At 36.4% G+C, this 19,013-nt stretch overlaps 1 long non-coding RNA gene across 1 annotated transcript; it reads right to left on the bottom strand.

The window, feature by feature from the left end:
* Positions 1–13,205: 13,205 nt before the first annotated feature.
* On the bottom strand, positions 13,206–16,957 carry LOC100490489. Its single transcript, XR_001170829.3, has 2 exons — positions 16,758–16,957; positions 13,206–15,198 (listed from the first exon to the last, which is right to left on the bottom strand). It is a non-coding gene; the product is annotated as an uncharacterized LOC100490489 (long non-coding RNA).
* Between the last annotated feature and the right edge of the window lie 2,056 nt (positions 16,958–19,013).

The raw sequence follows: 19,013 nt of genomic DNA, 5'->3' as shown, positions 1-19,013 counted from the left end.
CTTCTGATCTCCCCTCCCATAAGAATGCATAAGAACTCCCTCCCCCCACCCTTCCAATGGCTAGGGCACTTTACACAGATATAGTAAAGCCTTCTGCTGAATAAATAAATAAATAAATAAATAAATTCTAGGTGGCACTAATGCGGCAAATCAATTGGCAGTAAAATGCCAAAATGACTTTCCTTCTCCTTTAATTTGTCCAGTATAGGGAGGCTACTTAACTATTGTTTGGCAGATTGTGTGTGAACAGTTGTATATCTGGCAATGTAGCTTTATATTGTGAAAGAGATCCTTTAATGGCATTTTCAGTTCATACAGACAGGGGACACCCAATTTTTTTACCAGTTAGCCACATTCAAATGTAAAAAGAGTTGGGGAGCAATACAGCATGTTCCTAGGTGTGTCAATAAGAGCTATAATTGGCTATTTGGTAGCCCATATGTGGACTGGCAGCCTACACAAGGCTCTGTTTGGCAGTACATCTGTTTTTTATGCAACCAAAACTTGCCTCCAAGCCAGGAATAAAAAAATAAGCACCTGCTTTGTGGCCACAGAGAGGCCACAAGGGGTTGGTGAACAACATGTTGCTCAAGCCACTAGTTGGGGATCACTGATATAGGCAGAAGTAATCAAAGAACAGCCTGTTAAAGAACATGCCCAGAACATCTGTTATAAAGGTGTAAATCAGCTAATCCTTCCAAGGAATTCTGTGCATCGCATGGTCACCTCCTTATGAGCAGCTAACAATCATAGGTTTCTCTAAAGGGGACCCTAGGAAATAATTCCAAATTATTTTCTTTTGTGTTATCCAGGCAAAATAAACTTTACATACACTTTATAAATTATCAAAACCTTGTTTCCTTTAGTCTTGCAATTCACATTTGTAGCATGCTGGCAGGTGCCATTTTGTGAACATTGTTATTAAGGCAAGCTTTACATCATCTTTAACTCTTGTATATGCACCAGAAGTGGGGAGCTTATGCCTGTGCCCATGCTGAGGCTACAAAATTAAAGACCATGAGGGGGGGGTATAGGAGAAGAGCATTGACATTTGGGAAGTGCAGAAAACAAAGTGAAAGTAGCTTCCTGCTCCGCCTCTATCCCCGAGGCACAGAGGAAGTGCAGGTAATACTGTATATGATTGAGAGCTGAGATTTTCAAATACATTTATAACAGTTAAAGGTGTTTGAAAATCTCAGTTCTCAGTCATATATAAATAAATACCTGAATAAATACATTTATATTAATTAAATGTGTTTTAATTAAAAAAGCATGACTTTTACAACACTGCTTTTTATGTTTGAGTGACAGGACCCCTTTAACCCCCTTAAAGGCTTGCCACAAATTGGAATTCAGTTTATCTTATTCATTAATCTTACCAAACTAATAATCCAGGATAAAAATATGGGTACTAGTGGTCAGTGCTGTTGAAAGGAACATTAGTCTTGCTAGATGCCTTTACATTGGTTTTCATCACGAAAATGTTCAGGGGCTTTTGAGGACAAGGAGACATACTCCAAGATGCAACAGAATCAAATCCATATCTGGTCCAATGTTTCTTGCAGAAGCTTGAACCAAGAGAAATAAGCCTGCTTAAAATGACTATTATTTTACTGCAGGACTGGAAGGTAATAGACTTTCATTGTGCGATTAAATAAACCTCCTTAGTCCAGCTTGTACTCAGGTTACGAGATGTGCATTCATGTGCATGCATGGTACCGTGTGAAATTTGAGTAAAAGGTCATAGAAGCTGGAAACTAATCAAGCTAAACATAAAAAGGTACTTAAAGTCATACTCTGAGTTTGGCTAATATTACAAAAAAACTAAAATCTATTCACGTGCAAATGTGCAGAAAGAAATAATTGTAATATACAAGTAATATTTCCACTCAAAGTGAGAATGTGTTTTTTGACAAAACTAGAAGTCACACAAGAATCCAAATGTTTAGTTTGCTTATAACAAAACACTAGTGAAAATAACTTCTTAATAACTGTTTACATTTTTTTGTATATAAGCAACTATATTTTGAATAAATAACACAACAATATGTTCATAAACATTTTCGTAAGACACTGGGCATACAACATCATTTAGCCATACCCTCTCAATGGCATGGTAGCATGCAAAGAATTTACTAAAGTGGTTATTACTGTATTATTTACTCTTTTAGGATTTCCCACTTCTATTTCAATCATTAACTAATGTAAAAATATTTCCACAATCTCTTTTTCCTACTGCATCTGCACAGGGTTTATATCTTTTTCTCCAATTTAATTTGTTCTACCGTGGACATTGTTAAGGGATGCTTGAGTTTGTACTGGAAAATTCAGGTCAATGATGTCGCTTGCCTGTTCTTTGTATTGAGAAAGTTGATCTCCAAGGCTCACAATAGTCAGCTAACCAAGCTTTTGCCTTTTGTCTTTTTAGTCTGTTACAACCACTACAAGAAATTGACTGGATGAAAAGGCACCTTACATGTTATGTAACATTTATATACTAGATCAATGTAAAACAAAAAGCTTCTGGCATTTTAAAAATGTAGCTGACCAAGATCTGCCAAAATGTAGGGGTTAACTTGGCTGGCAGATACTTCCTACTTACATCAATGAGAAGCCTGCTGTGTATGGCAGACACTTGTCCCTGTAGAGTAGGGAGAAGCTGCTAGTGGAAAAGGTTGTTTTCTTTAAAAGTGCGTACCTCCCATATTGTCACGAGAATTTGCTTATTTATGAACAAAGCAAACATTGTTGCACCTGTTTTCATGCTCTAATAAATTTTGCAAAAGATACAGTTCAGTGGGAATGTATTTAATTCCACCATTGTGCGTACTGTGTGAAATTTCTTTCCCCTCGGTTTTATAATTATATGGAGTCAAACCCCCTGTCGATTAACCCAACACTGTTATTGTATAAAAATATATCACCATTTCCTTTATAATTATCACAAGATAATTATAAAGGACATGGTAAGATAATTAGGCAAAATTCACTGATCTGCTTCAGAAAAATTGATTTGTTAACTGGACACAGGGTTGGCTGAAGACCATTTAGAACCCAGTAGCATGGGGCTGACAGAGCAGCAACTTTGCCCTGTTGTTCTTGTGATATGTAATGTTTTGCAGATGTACAGCATCCTTCTACTATGAGTCCCTTTGTCCTAGTGCCTATTGTATAATATGTCCCAAGCCAATATGGCCTCAGATGATATCACATGTGGGCAGGCCAGACTCAGGTACCAAATTTAATAAGCCAATGGGACTATGCTCTGACTGGAAGTGTCATGATATTGTGTGCAGAGAAAGAGCTCCACAGAAAAAACTATAAAAAAGAAAAGGATAAAATGAAGAGAGAGGAGGTGAAGCAAGATTGACAGCAATAACTATAAAGCATGTTTTACTAACAGCATCAGATTGGGTCTCCTAGTACTCACCAGGAAATAAAGAGAGGCTTATGTAAGCTATCCTGGGCTGGGGGTGCTGGGAGATCCTCTGGTATTTTAGTAGACCAGCTGGAGAGAAAGGGAGAGAGAAAGAACAATAGCTACAGATACAGCTAGTACTGTACTAGTCAACGCTGAGGTTCACTGTGCCATATAATGCTGGAAGTCACTATGTCATTTAATGAGAGTCATTGTGGCTTATATAGCTGAGGGACACTATACTATTTAAGCATTGGTGTTGCTGTATCATTAAATGCTGGGGGTTACAATAAGGGTTTAATCCTGTGCTAGAAGAACTCAAAGGTGTGGCCATAGGGATTGTGAATCCAATTTTATATTCACTTTACGCTAATGTCAGGGGCATGGCACTAGTGCTAACATTTCCTAAGTACTAATATTTCACAAGTGCATTCAACAAGGCATTGACAAGGCCCTGAATTATGTACAATCAAAACTGAACAATATGGAATCACGAGAAAATGCCTGGTAGTTTGTTACTTCCTACCTTAAAAAAATGTTTTATCCGGTATTCCTCCTCTTCGCACTTTCATGTTTCTTAAAACATTTCCTGCCACTTCCTCCAACAAGTCAGAAATGTATAGAAATTGTTATTCAATACTATCCTAAAGTAACTAAGCACTGTGTCAGATATTTGGGCATTGTTCCTTCATGCAGCTGACATTCCAAATATTTCTTATTGTAGTCATCCCAGTGGTTTTGAAAAAGAAGATTGTTGATAAGCAAATGGAAATGGAATCCAAAATATTAATAGCAAAGGGAAAAACAATGCAACATAAATATTAAGGTAATGTCACACAGGCCACTGCATTCATTGTCGGACGGAGGTTTCTTCCTTCAGTTGTCAAGACAACTCTCTCTGCTCACTATAGAACTATGGGCCAGATTTAGTTTGGTGAGAAAAGCTTATCTCCTAACAGATTTTCTCATACTGCCATATGCAATTCAATAAGAAAACCGTGTCTCTGTTTGTCACACGAAGTCTATGGGAAAAAAAATGAACTGAATTAAAAACTTTTTCACATGATAAACCATAAAATGATGTTTCCTCGTGGACCTGAATCTGGCCCACACATTTACTAGGTTCAACATTGATATGGCCAATTAAAACAATAAGTAAATTGTTTTGCTTTAAAAATTCGAAAGAGCCAACCATGGTTTTACATTTTCACTCAGTGACCACATATAAGTGTATATAAATTCCCCAAAATTCTAAAATATTATCCTTATTATCCTTAGTATTGGGTTTTAAGCCTTCTTTCCTAGTCTAATATTTGATTAGGACCTCTTTGACTTTAATAAGATTACACATAAATAATCATACTCATGGAACAAACCCTAACTAACAGTATACAAGAAAGTAAATTTCTGGCTAAGTGGTCCTCAGACTGGCCCCATCCAATCGCATGGATGCTTTGTTTAAGTCTGTCCTCACACATATGCCTTAATACAATACTATTACTTTGCACCAATTGTGCAACATTCAGTAATTTGTTGCCTTCCTTGTGATATCAATAGCAATTAACCTAGATTAAAGAATATTTAAAATAGGTGGGTATTATATAGGTCTACATAAGTATCTGTTTGTATATATATCCTTTAATTTTTGCAAATATTTTAGCTGTGAGTGTTTTTGACTTTGCATATATATATATATACACACACTGGGGTAATTTATAGAATTATGTAATTGGCTGTATTTATTTGCTTATTATTGCTATTTTAGCCCTTTCTAAAAAAAAATTTGAGAAATAGAATCTGTACTAATCTGTACAAATACTAATCTGTATAATGTGTTTTTCCTGTTACTCCCCAATAAATAAATGCAATACAGGAAAAGATGTTCAAATGTTCTCTTTAAAAATAGTCTAAAAGTACAGTACTGTGTGTTACATAGTCTGGATCTGACTGTATATGTTTACTCACAGAGAACAAGCCAAAGCAACTGAGATACACTCATTTTTTGTGCAGCATTTAATACATCCCTGAGGGAGCTCTTGTCGGTTATACACAAATCAGATAGGATTAACCTGCAGACAGCTACAGCTTCTGTGTAACCAAATATTGGTGCTTTCTGAATCAAATACTTGTGGTGAGAAACTAAATGTATCCATTTCTTAGGGGGTTAATGCACCCACCTCTTGCAGGCACAAAAGACAATCGCACTGGTATCTGGGAATTTAATCTTACATTCAAATGTTGTTTCCCAAGGGAAAAAAAATCTTTCCTTCCCCAAAGCAGACTGGAAGTTCAGGGGATGAAAACTGGAAAATTCTGTTATTTAAAGTAAAGTCATTCTAAGAAATCACATTTTCATTTATTTCTGTAGATTAAGGGAATCATTTAATATGTATAAGTGTCTACTGAAGCTCTTACAATTTATTTCAAAGTTAGCTGTAGTTTTATCATCAGGGAATGGGAGGAGAATAAAACACACAGTGATTATGCGTACACATGAACAGGATATTTCCTTATGCACTTGGCTAATCCGTGGTTAGTTAATGAAACGGATATCAACTTGCATTCCCAAGGCTGTTACACAGTCCTGAAAACACACCTTCTAAAAAGCTCAGTAATTGTGCTTCATATGGAACCATGATAGCCAACAAAACTAAACATCTAAACTCTGCTTTCCAGATGAAAAAGTAACACAAACGAATGTATGTTGAAAATCATAGGCTGTGGCAATTTAAAGGTGTGTAACAAAAGTAGGGTGAGATAAAGTTTCAGAGGGCCGAAAGCAGGGGGATTTCCTATTGTTTACGTTTACAATGGATCCACTGAAAGATTCTGCCAGAGAGCAAAATTATTTAACAGAAAGGAATGAAAACCGAAGCCCTGTGATTGATAGATAAAAATCAGACTTCATCAAAAAACTTCTGTGGCACAAACTTAGTACTTTTTTGTCAGACAAACCATGGAGGAGAACTGTTCCAGGTGACTAAAAGAACTCTGCTATTTGCTGACCTGTTTGGTGTAAATATGAAAGTTATTGAACTCAAATGTTCATCCCATAATGTAATTTATCAAGACAGATCAAGTAAGCATATTTGCCTTCAATTGCCCTGAATAGAAACAGAAGAAAAATTTGTTGTTACATGCCTCACCTAACTGCCAGGGTCAAGATAAAAGGCACCAAGTCATTCAGGAGCCCAGCCAATTGATTTACAAGCCTCACTTGATCTGGTTGGGGAACGTTACATTTATTGATGCAAATTAATCTCCAGCACCTACTTTAAAGTGGCTATAAATGCATGTATTAGCTTAAGTATTTTGGACAGATTTGGCCATACTACCCACTGTCTGGGTATAAATGGTCAAACTAAGAATGTTACCTGCTTTTTTTGCAGGGGTGGGGCATCACCAGATGAAAAGTGAAAGCAGCCTTCACTTCTATTTGCTTCCTCTCAGATCCTTCTGGACAGGCGACTGGCCCAAACAAACAGAACAATTATACTCAATCTCATAAATGGCTAAATAGCACAATATCCAACCATTTCTTCCAAGGGCCAGTTTCATCCAAGACCCAGTTGATCAGACTGGCTAGTGTATGGCAGCTTTTACTCATTTTATATATTTATTTATCTTTCTGTAACTATTTATATATGTTTCAGACTATCAATTTATATATTTTTTGTAGTTCCAATTTTATTTAAGGTGATACTGACAGCCAATTAAAATTTTTTTTTTACACCTGCTGTTGTGTTTTAATTTGTATCAGCTTTAAATTCCTTATAAACTAAATCTGCAAAGTTTTTTCACTTCATAATTATGGTAGTACTAATTACAGACACACAGAGCAGCCATGTTTGTTCCCCTCTTCCGGGTTTTAATTGAAATGCCTCCCAAGTGAATAAATATGCCCAATCACAAACCTGCAAATGCCCCTTCTGCTTTCTGCCGGTGTGTGACAAGCTCAGCTCTGTTGTCTATGTGTAATGGGGGGGGGGGAGCCCTTAGAAGCAGACAAAAAAAGCTTAAGCTGGCCTGCTATTTAATTCTTCATGGGAAGAGCAGAGAGAGGGGGCACAGCCCTTTGAAGTAGGCAGGCAATGGAAAGATCAAGCCTGCCTGCTATCTAGTTCACAACGCCATGCGATGCTATGCGAGGGAGGGAGGGAGAGGGGGAGCTCTTTCCAGCAAATCCTCCCAGTTTCTGACGTAGCCCTTTTGACAGATTGAGAAGCTACAGTCGGGTTGCCAGACAGTTGGGTTCAGGATCTTCAGTAAGATTTATGTAGAGAAACAGGACTTTTAGGAAAAAACAGTCAACATGACCTATAGGTAGGTTTGGAAGTAGGTTCATATTTTTAAAATAAATTTTTTGGTGTCAGTAAAGTTAAAGTAAAAATAAACCCAAGTAGTGTTTCTTTTCTTTTAATTTGCACTTTAAAAGACTTAAAAAGAGGTCATAGGTAAACGTGTGGGCAGAAAATGATCTCTCTGCATTTATAACAGCTCCATAGAACAGACACATAGGTGGGAATAACAACATCAGAAGAAAGACAATGTTTTGGGGACATACCCTTCATCAGTTGAGTGAACAAAAATGTGTTCAAATACGCCGAATATGGTTCATTGCTAAGCAGTTAGCCACTGAGTTCCTCAATCAGAATCTCCTTGGGAAATACTGTAATTTTGGGTTAAGGACAAGCAATTCACTAAAACATTCTAGAGAAATTTGAATTTCTGCCAAAATATTCTGCAATGTCTTCCTTGTTCCCACCCCTGCCATTTTCTAATGATGTCACTTCCAGTTGGCAGCAACTGCACTTCCTGTTTAATGGTCGTCAGGGGGTTGTGGATTTGGTTGCGTATAAGGCTAATGCCACACGGGGCGTATTCTCGGCAAGCCTAAAAACGATTGCCGAGAATACATCCCGCTACTGTAAATTTGGATTACTTTGTGCCTGCAACCGAATGAATGGAATACCCACGGGTTCAGGCACATGTAGTCGATATCCAGCAAAAAATGTGAGACTGCATTTTTTTATCTGCATTTTCGGCATATATTGTATGGAGTGTATTTTTTCGTCTTTGCGAGAATACGCTCCATATGCTACCTAAGGCCGGTAGTGGGTCCAAGAAGTTAAAATCTGGGTTTGGGTGTGGGCTGCGGGTCTGGGTGGGGTTCGGGTTTCAAAAATTGGGTTAGGCAATATACTTGTGCCTAAAGAATTGGACACCAATGTCATTTTGCTGCCAAGCACTGGAAATGACAACATCCAGACACCAAAGATTTTTATTTCAGTTGCATCTGATTCACACCCTAATGCATGTGTTTTAGCACATTGGCCACAATTAATTCACATTTGCAGCAATTATGTTGACATTTTTTATTTTTTGAGATAATGCATTTTTTCTTCAGAATTTGGCCAATTCCAAAAATCTGTTTGGGTTTTGTTGCAGCTCTCATCTAAAATACTAAAATGTGTTTCTGCCAGTATCCTAATATATCCTCATATCTAACAGCAGCCTGTATTTGAACTGAAGTCCCCTTAAATCAATTCTAGACTTTACCAACAGTTGATTTATTGTTTGTGTTGCAGTTAATTTGGAGCCAGAGATGTACATGAATTGTATATTGCATTTGTTCAGATGCTGTTTAATTGTTCAAGTGGTTTACTGGAGGGAAAGGAGACAATGTCCTCTTCTATTTTTATTTCATTCTCAAAGAGGGAACAGGCTGTAGTTTGTTTGCTGTGTATTGGACAAAACACAGAGTCCTAGGGATAATGTAGAACAAGAACATGTTCTTTGTGGTTAGAAAAATTAGAGCTGTTCTGCAGTGAAAAGAAAAATAGATAAATGCTAGATCTCTCTCTACATTGGTGTTTTTTCTGTCCCATATTAGAAGTACAGTATTGCATTATCCACAGACAATATATTATATCTCATTCCCACAAAACCTATTTCTGTATATGGATCATTCTTGCCCATGTAATCTTTACAGGATGTACATATATTATGAACATACAGTCGAATGCAAATCTTTAGGCACCCCTTGCCAAATTAATATTTATTTAAAAGGGTTGTTTACTTTTAAATTAACTTTCAATTAGATTTACAAAGTAATATTTTAAGACAATTTAATAAAAAGTAAAAATAACAATAAAATTGTAGCCTCACAGAGCAATAGTTTTTTGACTGCTGGGGTTAGTGAGCCCAATTTGAAGGTTGCAAAATGTCAGAAGAAGAAGTCAAATAATAAAAATCTATACAAAAAACAACATCCAGTATCTGCTAATGGTTACGCCCAATTACATTTTATTTTAAAACATAAGAACTAAGAAAATAGTAATTGTGGCATGAGCAAAGGTTTGGGCCTCCATAATATGTCGGTATTTAATAACGCCCCCTTTGCACAGATCATAGCTTGTAAACGCCTATTGTATCCAGCCCTTTAGTTCTTGTTGTAGGGATTTTTGGCCAACTCTCCCTTCCAGATCACTTTTATTTCTAAGATTTTCATGGGCCAGGGAACTGTGAGAGCCATTCCAAAACCTTTAGTTTGCTTTTCTTCAAGTAGCTCATGGTGGTTTTGTAAGGTATATTTAGGATTACCATCTTGCTGTAGGAACCATTCCCTTTTCAGACTGACTGTTTCAGATTGATATCCAGAATTCTGGAAATTTAACAATACTTTCTTTCTTCTACATGTAATGTTTTCTGTTCGACTGGCTGCCACACAACCCCAAAGAATAATGAATCCACCAACACATTTAACAACTGGCAAGGTGTTTTTCTCATCAAATACTACTCATCAATTTTGACTTCATCAACCCACAGCACTGGTTACCAAGAGGCTTCTGGCTTGTCTCTTGATGTTTGCAATGTGGTTGCGGGTAAGGCCTCCTCTTGATGACTATTCCACGCAGATTATGTTTGTGCAAGCAACACTGCCCTGTAAAACAGTGCAACACCACTCCTGTGTCAGCCAAACTGTCTGACAGGTCCTGATATTGAACCGATGCTACAATCATGGTTTGCAACTTGGCCTGTTGAGTTTGATCTACAAACCAGTCATTTGTAGTATGGTACCATAAAGTGAGTACCTTAAATTATATTATCACAGAATAAGTGTATTCTACAGTAGCAGCAGTACCACATCATGGATGCCACTCCTAAGAGAGAAACAGGCATTGAGCCATTAGTCACTTCCTGTTTTATACAAGATACCCAGGCACAAAGGTTGGCAATAAAAATTTTATTATTCCTCTGATGAAAATAAATGTCATTTCAAATGCTAGTATGTTATATGTTTTCCCCGTTTAGGGTAGCATTGTTTTAGTATCAAGTCCTGGAGGAATGTTTACAGAAGATCACAAATTTATAGTTCAATTAACAGGAAATAGAGCAATTTAAGATCCAGACTTAAAATGGGAATGTGGAAATCTTTATTTCTAGGTGGTCTGAAAAAGCATCTGTGGTTAGGGTGCCTATATGTGCCCTTGTATGTATGGTCAACTGTTTGTGACAACCTTACATAACATACATGACACATAGGGGCTGATTTACTAACCCACGAATCCGACCCGAATTGGAAAAGTTCCGACTTGAAAACGAACATTTTGCGACTTTTTCGTATGTTTTGCGATTTTTTCGGATTCTGTACGAATTTTTCGTTACCAATACGATTTTTGCGTAAAAACGCGAGTTTTTCGTATCCATTACGAAAGTTGCGTAAAAAGTTGCGCATTTTGCGTAGCGTTAAAACTTACGCGAAAAGTTGCGCATTTTTCGTAGCGTTAAAACTTAACGCTACGAAAAATGCGCAACTTTTCGCGTAAGTTTTAACGCTACGCAAAATGCGCAACTTTTTACGCAACTTTCGTAATGGATAGGAAAACTCGCGTTTTTACGCAAAAATCGTATTGGATCCGAAAAATTCGTAAAGAATCCGAAAAAATCGCAAAACATACGAAAAAATCGCAAAGTACCGATCATTACGAAAAAAACGCAATCGGACTCCATTCGACCCGTTCGTGGGTAAGTAAATCAGCCCCATATTGTTATTTACTTGGGCACTTGACTTTGTTGAGTGATTTATATTTTCTGATCCTTTCTCTACATCTGTGTGTAAAAAGCCCTATACTGGTAGCTCTAAATGGCTGCTTAAACATTCATTAAGCTATCAGAACCATGTCTAGGGCTTCCACATGTCAAAGTTTTTATCTGAATGCATCCATTCCGAACCTGGATGAAACGTCTTTTTCTGGATTGCCCCTGTCATGCTCACTTTCCAACAGAAAGGAAATTACTACTATGTGGTTAAGCTTTCTCCCTCCTCCTACTGTCAGTTAATTAAAAACAACTTTGAGTAGTGCTTCTCTGGAAGTCTGGTAATTAAATTGTGGAAGGGTTATATCAGCAAAATATTCTTCTACTGATTGTGTTAAAACCTTTATGAATTCAGAACTCTTCACTCTTTAAAAAAATGATAATACAGTTCCATAGTGCACAGTAAATGTCGATCTAAATGTGAAGGTGCCATTGCTGCTATACAAGAATACTGTATACAGTTATATTATATGGTAAATTGCACATTCATGCATACAGACTCTAGGGCAGATGTATGTCCACAATGCAGTGTTTTTCCCAGAATTCCAGCATGATTGTGGTCACAAAGTTGTGCTGCTCCTCACCAATGTTCCCTATAATTCCTTCTTGGCTATGTGTGCAAAAAAATTATTTTGTGCGCTCATTTTAAACTTCATTTTAAAAATTCTTTGTTTTCTTTTTCACACACTTTCAAGGGGAAGTTAATCCCACCCAGTTTCAAGTGAAACTTAAACACATTGTTGTTTTCCGAGAATGAGCACCAATGCTCCTTAAATAGCTGCTGGAGCAATTCCTGTTTGGGAAAAATAAAGAGGGTTCATGGAAAGAAACACCCGTTTAAAGTATAATTTTTCGAGTTTTAACAATACTCTCATGCTTGAAAAATTTGTGACTTTCGAAGTAAGCTGAAAATTTTTGGTATGACCAATAGCAACATTATTGTGACATTTTATGAATACAACAATGACTGAGTTTCATTCAAATTTATACCATGTCGAGTATATAAAACTGAACAAAAAAACAAAACTTTTAGAAATGTAGAACAATAAATATTTTCACTTTTTGATGTTATTAGTCTTATGAAATGCTATATTTGTATTTTTTTAGAAATATCTACTTTGTGTGTCGTTTTAAAAGTACCCCGTTTGGTCCTACCAACGGTATTGCCTAGTGAGAAAACTGATTGGGGTGAAGTATTATAATGGTCACTCATGCACATATGGAGGCAGTTGGTAATTTTTTATCATTGTTCTGTCTGTGGAACCCTGAAATTACATTCTGCATTATTGCTTTTCCAATAGCTTAAAGCTAAAAATACATCCCCCATCAGTATGTGGAACTTTTGCTAACCAATTACCTGAAACCAAATGTTTTGTGGGATCAGATTATTCAGACAAAGGCATATGTTAAGATCAGGGCAATCTGACCATACACTTGGTTGCAAATAACATATAAATCCAACTGACTGTAGTTAACTAATGACAGTTGCTCATGTATGTGTGGCCACATTGTATAATGTTAAATGTAAAATAGCAGTCAAATTATAGCCTCCACAAAAAAGAGGGAGTGACTTTAGATTAAAAGCATAACTACAGAACCTGAAAAAATCAGAGATGTAATTGAAAAATTTATATTTTTCCCATCTGATTAAAACCAAATGCCAACAACATTTCAGTAAAACCAAATAGAATTTATTTATTTGTTTATTTGTCTCATTTTTTTTAATTATAATTTTGTTTAAATTATACTTACAAAATAATCATGATTTATTGCAACAAGTCTCATATCCTGGCACAGTCACATCAACAGAGCATCAAACCCAAACCCCAGTGTTTAAACCTCCTGGTATTACCCTTACTGAGAGATGAAGTGCAGGGATAATTATATTTTTAAATGATAATTGTTACAGTAATATAACATCAATTCTTAAGACACTAAGGCAATTCAAGGATTCTGGTACCTCCTGGTACCTATTGGAGGATGTAGTTGTAGTACTACAACTGAGGGTGTGCCTCAGGGTAGCCATCCCTGGTACAGTCAGAGACGGTGCAATATTGTCACATACATATTGTTGTCTTGGCTAAACTGATTGGGCAAAAAAGGTAAAAATTACAGTCTGCTCTACATATACATAGTATGTATATACATATATTTCCCTGTCATTAACATGTCCTGATCATTGTCTCTACAAAATAAAATGTGGGTGTGGGACACCTCCATAAATGTAACCTTTTCATTAGACACTATCCACTGTCTCCAGGTTTTATGCACAGATTATATATAAGGGCTGTGGCCATCACTCCAGCCCAAAAACCCTGAATTTGAAATGTCTATTGGTACCCATGAACTATTTTGTCATGTAAGGTAACAATGTTTTAGTTCAGGGATGACCAACTGGAGGCCCGTGGGCCAGATGTGGCCCTCCAAAGGATCTTTATGGCCCCCAGTCTTCTCAGAGGCTCCATAGACCAATATATAACATCATCATTTTAACTGAATCCGCCCTCCAACATGCTGTGCAAGATATAATTGGCCCAATACTTGTAATAAGTTGGACAGCACTGTTTTAGTGCAATAGTAAGATCTGGGTGCTTTTAGATTAACAAAGTACTGGTACATGTTAAAATGTGTATTTTAGTGTATTTTTTAGCTACATGCATTTAAAAAGTAACATATACCTTTTTGGAACACAAAAATACATATTCTTGAACTGGGTCAAATAAAGGTAAAGAAATATACAAAGTACATAAACTTCCTACAAAAGAGACAAATGTTACATTTTAAATGCGTGAAGGCCATTTTCATTTTCTGGTGTTATTAAAAAGATAGAAAACTCATAGTCATAGTTATTTTGAGAATGTTCCCTATTTTAAATTACCTGGTTACATTTACAGCATTGCCACATTCATCATAAACTCCAATGGAAGGTTAAAAACTCAGCTGAAAAAAAATATCAGTGTTTCCTTCTAATTTATTGAAAAGGCATAATTTTATATTTATAAGCATCAAACTAACCTAGTTTTACTGTTATACATAAATGTAAATGATATAAGAGTAAACAATCTCCCAGTATCTTTTCTTTCATTAACAGTCTTGATTAACCAACGTTTACTAATTCACATGTGTTGTCTAGTGCATTATTTATCTCTTGTAATCTGGGCTTGCTTTCACTTTGGGATATCTGCTTCCACTTAAGAAATTAAGACTTTTTCTGAAGTTGATACTGGAGCTTGTCACTGGTCGATTCCTGCAGTAAACAAGAGCGCTGCCACATCATTCAGCCTTGGGATTGTTGGTTTGTCAGTGAGAGCTTCTCAGTCAAGATGGTGTGAGCAGTGTAGACTGCAGGACAAAGTCTTTTAGCAGAAGGGTAGGTTTCTGTTCCTCCATGCAGTTTTTAAAGATTATGCCAGATCAATGACACAAGAGCAGGACAGGGACAAGTGCCAGTGTTGCAAATACACCACAGTTTCTTACCAGAAAAGGTTTAAAAGCAAAACTGATGCAAAGCCAAGGAAAAGAGTAGGAGCTGCATACACAGAACTTGCATGCGAATGGGTGGTAGTGGTGATAGTAGTTGTATTTGTCACAGATGTGCTAGAGAGGCTGCTGGAGTTACTCGTTGACATAGAAGTATTATTACCTGTTGTAATAGCAGCTGTAGTGTTTTGGCTAATCACCTGAAATCAAGAAAACAATAACAAAAGTATTATTACATTTTGGCCGCTTTCCCTTCTTCTAAGGTAATGCTACAGCTACCATTTTATGCAGCCAACGCCAATCTACACTAACCCACCCCTTTTCAGAACACTATATATATAAATGTATATATATATATATATATATATATATATATATATATATATATATGGGTATCCAGTATTGATTTATTAAGCACGCATATTTGATAAGCAAGCTAAATACTATCTAGAGAAGGTATATATTTTCGAAAAGATGCAAAAAGGATGTGAATCAGAAGATAAAATAAGGAGGGTACTGGATTAGTTTCAGGGGATTATGTGAAATTATTGAAACAAATGCGACATGCCTAGACAAAAACTGATTAGGAAAAGGGAAATGAGAAAATTCTAAATGGGTGTGAGAAAGGGATTGGAGATTGTTGTAGAAGATGTTTAAAGAGAACGGGAAAAGAGTTTTCACATTATAATAAAAGACTATATGCATCAAATAAAGTAAAGGAAAGATGGATATATAAGATGATAATTAAGCAGCAATTATAACCAATGTGTATAATGGAAAAGTGGGAGCTGTTTGACTGGGATGCTTATAGTGCCTCAAATTATATATCAGCAATTCAGTATATGTGTCCATTAAGTAAATCTATTTTAAGAATGATATGATTAAATGCAGCATTTGTCATTTCCATTACCCCACTAAAACTTGAGGCACCTGCCAAATCAGTAGCCAGAAAAACTACTGGCTTTAAAAGTAAGGATTGCAAATATATTACCATTGAATTTTGCTTTTGGAGAAAAATTTGACAGTATCATGAAAAAACTATGTTACTTTCAAAAGTCACTCCATATGGTTTCCGAAGGCACAGTACTAAAGAAATGCAAAAGGCGATTGCTTACACACGCACACAAAAGGCTTGGGCAATTTCCAGGCATACCCTTTATACAGGATGAAAAAGTAACCTAAAACTGTGCTAGAAAGAATAGTTCATTATTAAAAACTAGTGAGTAAAACCCCTTACCCGTATTTCAGTTCATAAAGGAACAACATTTTGGCCTAGACCCTTTTACTTAGTTACAGTGTAGTGGAGTCAAGTACACAATGGAGCAACAGGTCATCCTACACTAGTTAAAAAAAACTTACCCCTCAGTACTGGAGCTTTGTAGGGGTTGTAACACAGTAATTTAAGATAGGCAAAAGACACAAGTACATTAAGTTCCATCAGGGTAAAAAGCCCTCTCTGAGCTGATCCAATGGCAGGCAAACATCAACTAAAGTCTTAATTTAGAGTTCTGCCTTATTATTCCCACTGATCTATAATGCTCCCTCTGTCTCCTAACTGTAACTATAATGCTCAGACATACAGTACCACATTCAAATTAGCCAATACTAAAGAATGAATAATAATAATAATAAAGCAAAAGAAAGACAAATTACATTCATAAGCCTTATTTCTCATTTCAAAGCTTCTAGTGCATTTTAATTTTATAGGCAAATCTGAATATTTCTAAGTTAAAATAATGAAAAAAATGCAAAAACTTACCTGACTAGGCAAAACAAAAGTCAGTATGGTGACTCCTAGACACAGAAAGATCATTTTACTCATCTTGCTCCTATTGACTCCCTAAATAATGTAGCTGGCTGTTATATTGAAATCCTCGTCCCTGAGTAACAACGGATGAGAGGCACACACAGAGTCTCAGTGCAGTTGGAATGGATGAATGAATCTGCTTTGGACGTCTGTGTGCTGTGCTGCTTTAATACCCAGGATGACATGGAAATCTCCTCCCTCTCCTGCCTGCATATTTTCAGCAACTTCAGGGTTCAACAATTTCACTTTTTCATTACAGTTATATGCAATTCTTTAAAATGTTGCCTCACTATATTTGATGATTTCTCTTCTTTTTGTTATGGTGTAAAATTGTTATCGTTCAGACTGAAACTCAAAGTTATATTGCTCAAATCCACACGTTTTACTATATAAAAGCAAACTTTTATTGTATTTACCAAGTGTTGTACAACAAAGCAGATCATTAATGGGACTTTAGCAACACTAGCATGTGTTAATGAACATGTTGATTTTACTAGGAATGCTGTAGAATGCATTAGACACACACACTGCTTTTTATTGCCCAATCAGAGCAGCAAAAACACTCTTTTCTCACGTTAAGAGAATACAATTTAAATTTCTCTTTAAGCAGTGACATTTCTCCAATTAATTTCTCGCTTACTAGTCCACGGTATGTTGGAAGTAGCGAGCAGGAACTTATTTTTTATTAAAAAAGCCCCACAACAAAGGCTAAGATAAACATTATAGTATATATATTGGAATATATGGACATATATTGTTTTCTGTAAAATACTTCAAACATCTAAATTGTAGTTAATGGAATGGATACTTGGAATAATTTTTAAAGGGGCACACAAATTCAGAGTACTGCGCCCAACTGGCACCAGTCCAGTAACTGACCCACAGAACATCACAGGGAGCCCTTTCATAATTTTCTTTGCTTCCTGACATTTAATCACTATGGCCTTATAACAGTCATTGTCGGACATTTTCAGTTCCCCATTTGAGATCCAGCCCTTTAACAACACCCCACCCCCCAGCTCATAGCAAGGCTACAAATATAGGAAAACATTGGCGTATCAGTCATGGTTTTAGGTTGACAAAAAAAGTGTTCTTCCCAAATCTCACCTTTACTGACCTTTAAACTTGACTTTTGAGAATATGTAGAAAAGCAAATAGTTCTACAAAGTCTCACCCTAAGCAACCCATAACATGAGCACTCCCTACTATTGCTCCTGGCCCTCTTGGCAACCACACAGTTTGGAAACCACTGTTTTATAAAGTGACAGTAAATGCAGAGTTGTGCTGGAACCAAAACACTATGGAATACAGGAACACCACTCAGCAATAACATTGACATTGCCTTCTATTCATAATTTATGCTACTGTTTTTCACGTGAACTAGAGAGAAGCTGAACCACAGTTAATGAGGCCAAACTTTAAAAACTCAGGTTGAGATTAAATTTAGTTGCAGTAAACTTATTTCATATAAATTGGGACATATTATATGCTTAGATGCCTAGTTATTACACACTGCTTGGTCTCTGCACATTTGCCTTTGTAAAGGGACTTTGGCAACACTGATCGATAAAAAAATCAGTACAGTATAAGCAAAAATAAATAAAAAGACTGGCATGGAAAGCTGGTTTGCAAAGCACTTGTACTAAACTGTTCTTTCTCTATTTACTAAGTGAACAAACTCACTTTTGTTTTATAATAATTAACAAAGAGGGAATACCAGTCAGTCAGATTTCTGAATGAAGCCAATAATTCACACCTAATCTCATCTCAAAAGCCGCCTCAGGCATCATTTAAGCTAGAAGTTAGTGTCCCGCTGTATGGAAGTAACAAATACTTAGGGGCAGATTTACTAAGACATGAACACTCGGAAAGTTCATCCGAACGCTCCAAGTGTATTTTCGCCGAATTTTTTGTCACTTGTGCGACTTTTTTGATGCCTGCGCGACTTTTTCGTACGCTTGCGCAGAAAAATCGGAAAAGTTTTCCCGCTGTTTACAATCGTTCCGTACGAAAATTTCGTGATTTCTGTATCGCCAATACGATATTATCGTGACTAATACGATTTTTTCGTAATCATATTCGTGATATTTGCGATCTTCAGAAATTATCGTATCCAATCCGAATTTATCCCATTCGGGATTCGAACTCGCGTTTTCATGAATGTGCCCCATAGTATAGTTAGATCCACACTTAATTGTTATTTCTGTA

The sequence above is a fragment of the Xenopus tropicalis genome, chromosome 5 (assembly GCF_000004195.4).
Source record: "Xenopus tropicalis strain Nigerian chromosome 5, UCB_Xtro_10.0, whole genome shotgun sequence".
NCBI lineage: Eukaryota > Metazoa > Chordata > Amphibia > Anura > Pipidae > Xenopus > Xenopus tropicalis.
This window is presented reverse-complemented; position numbering and strand designations above follow the sequence as displayed.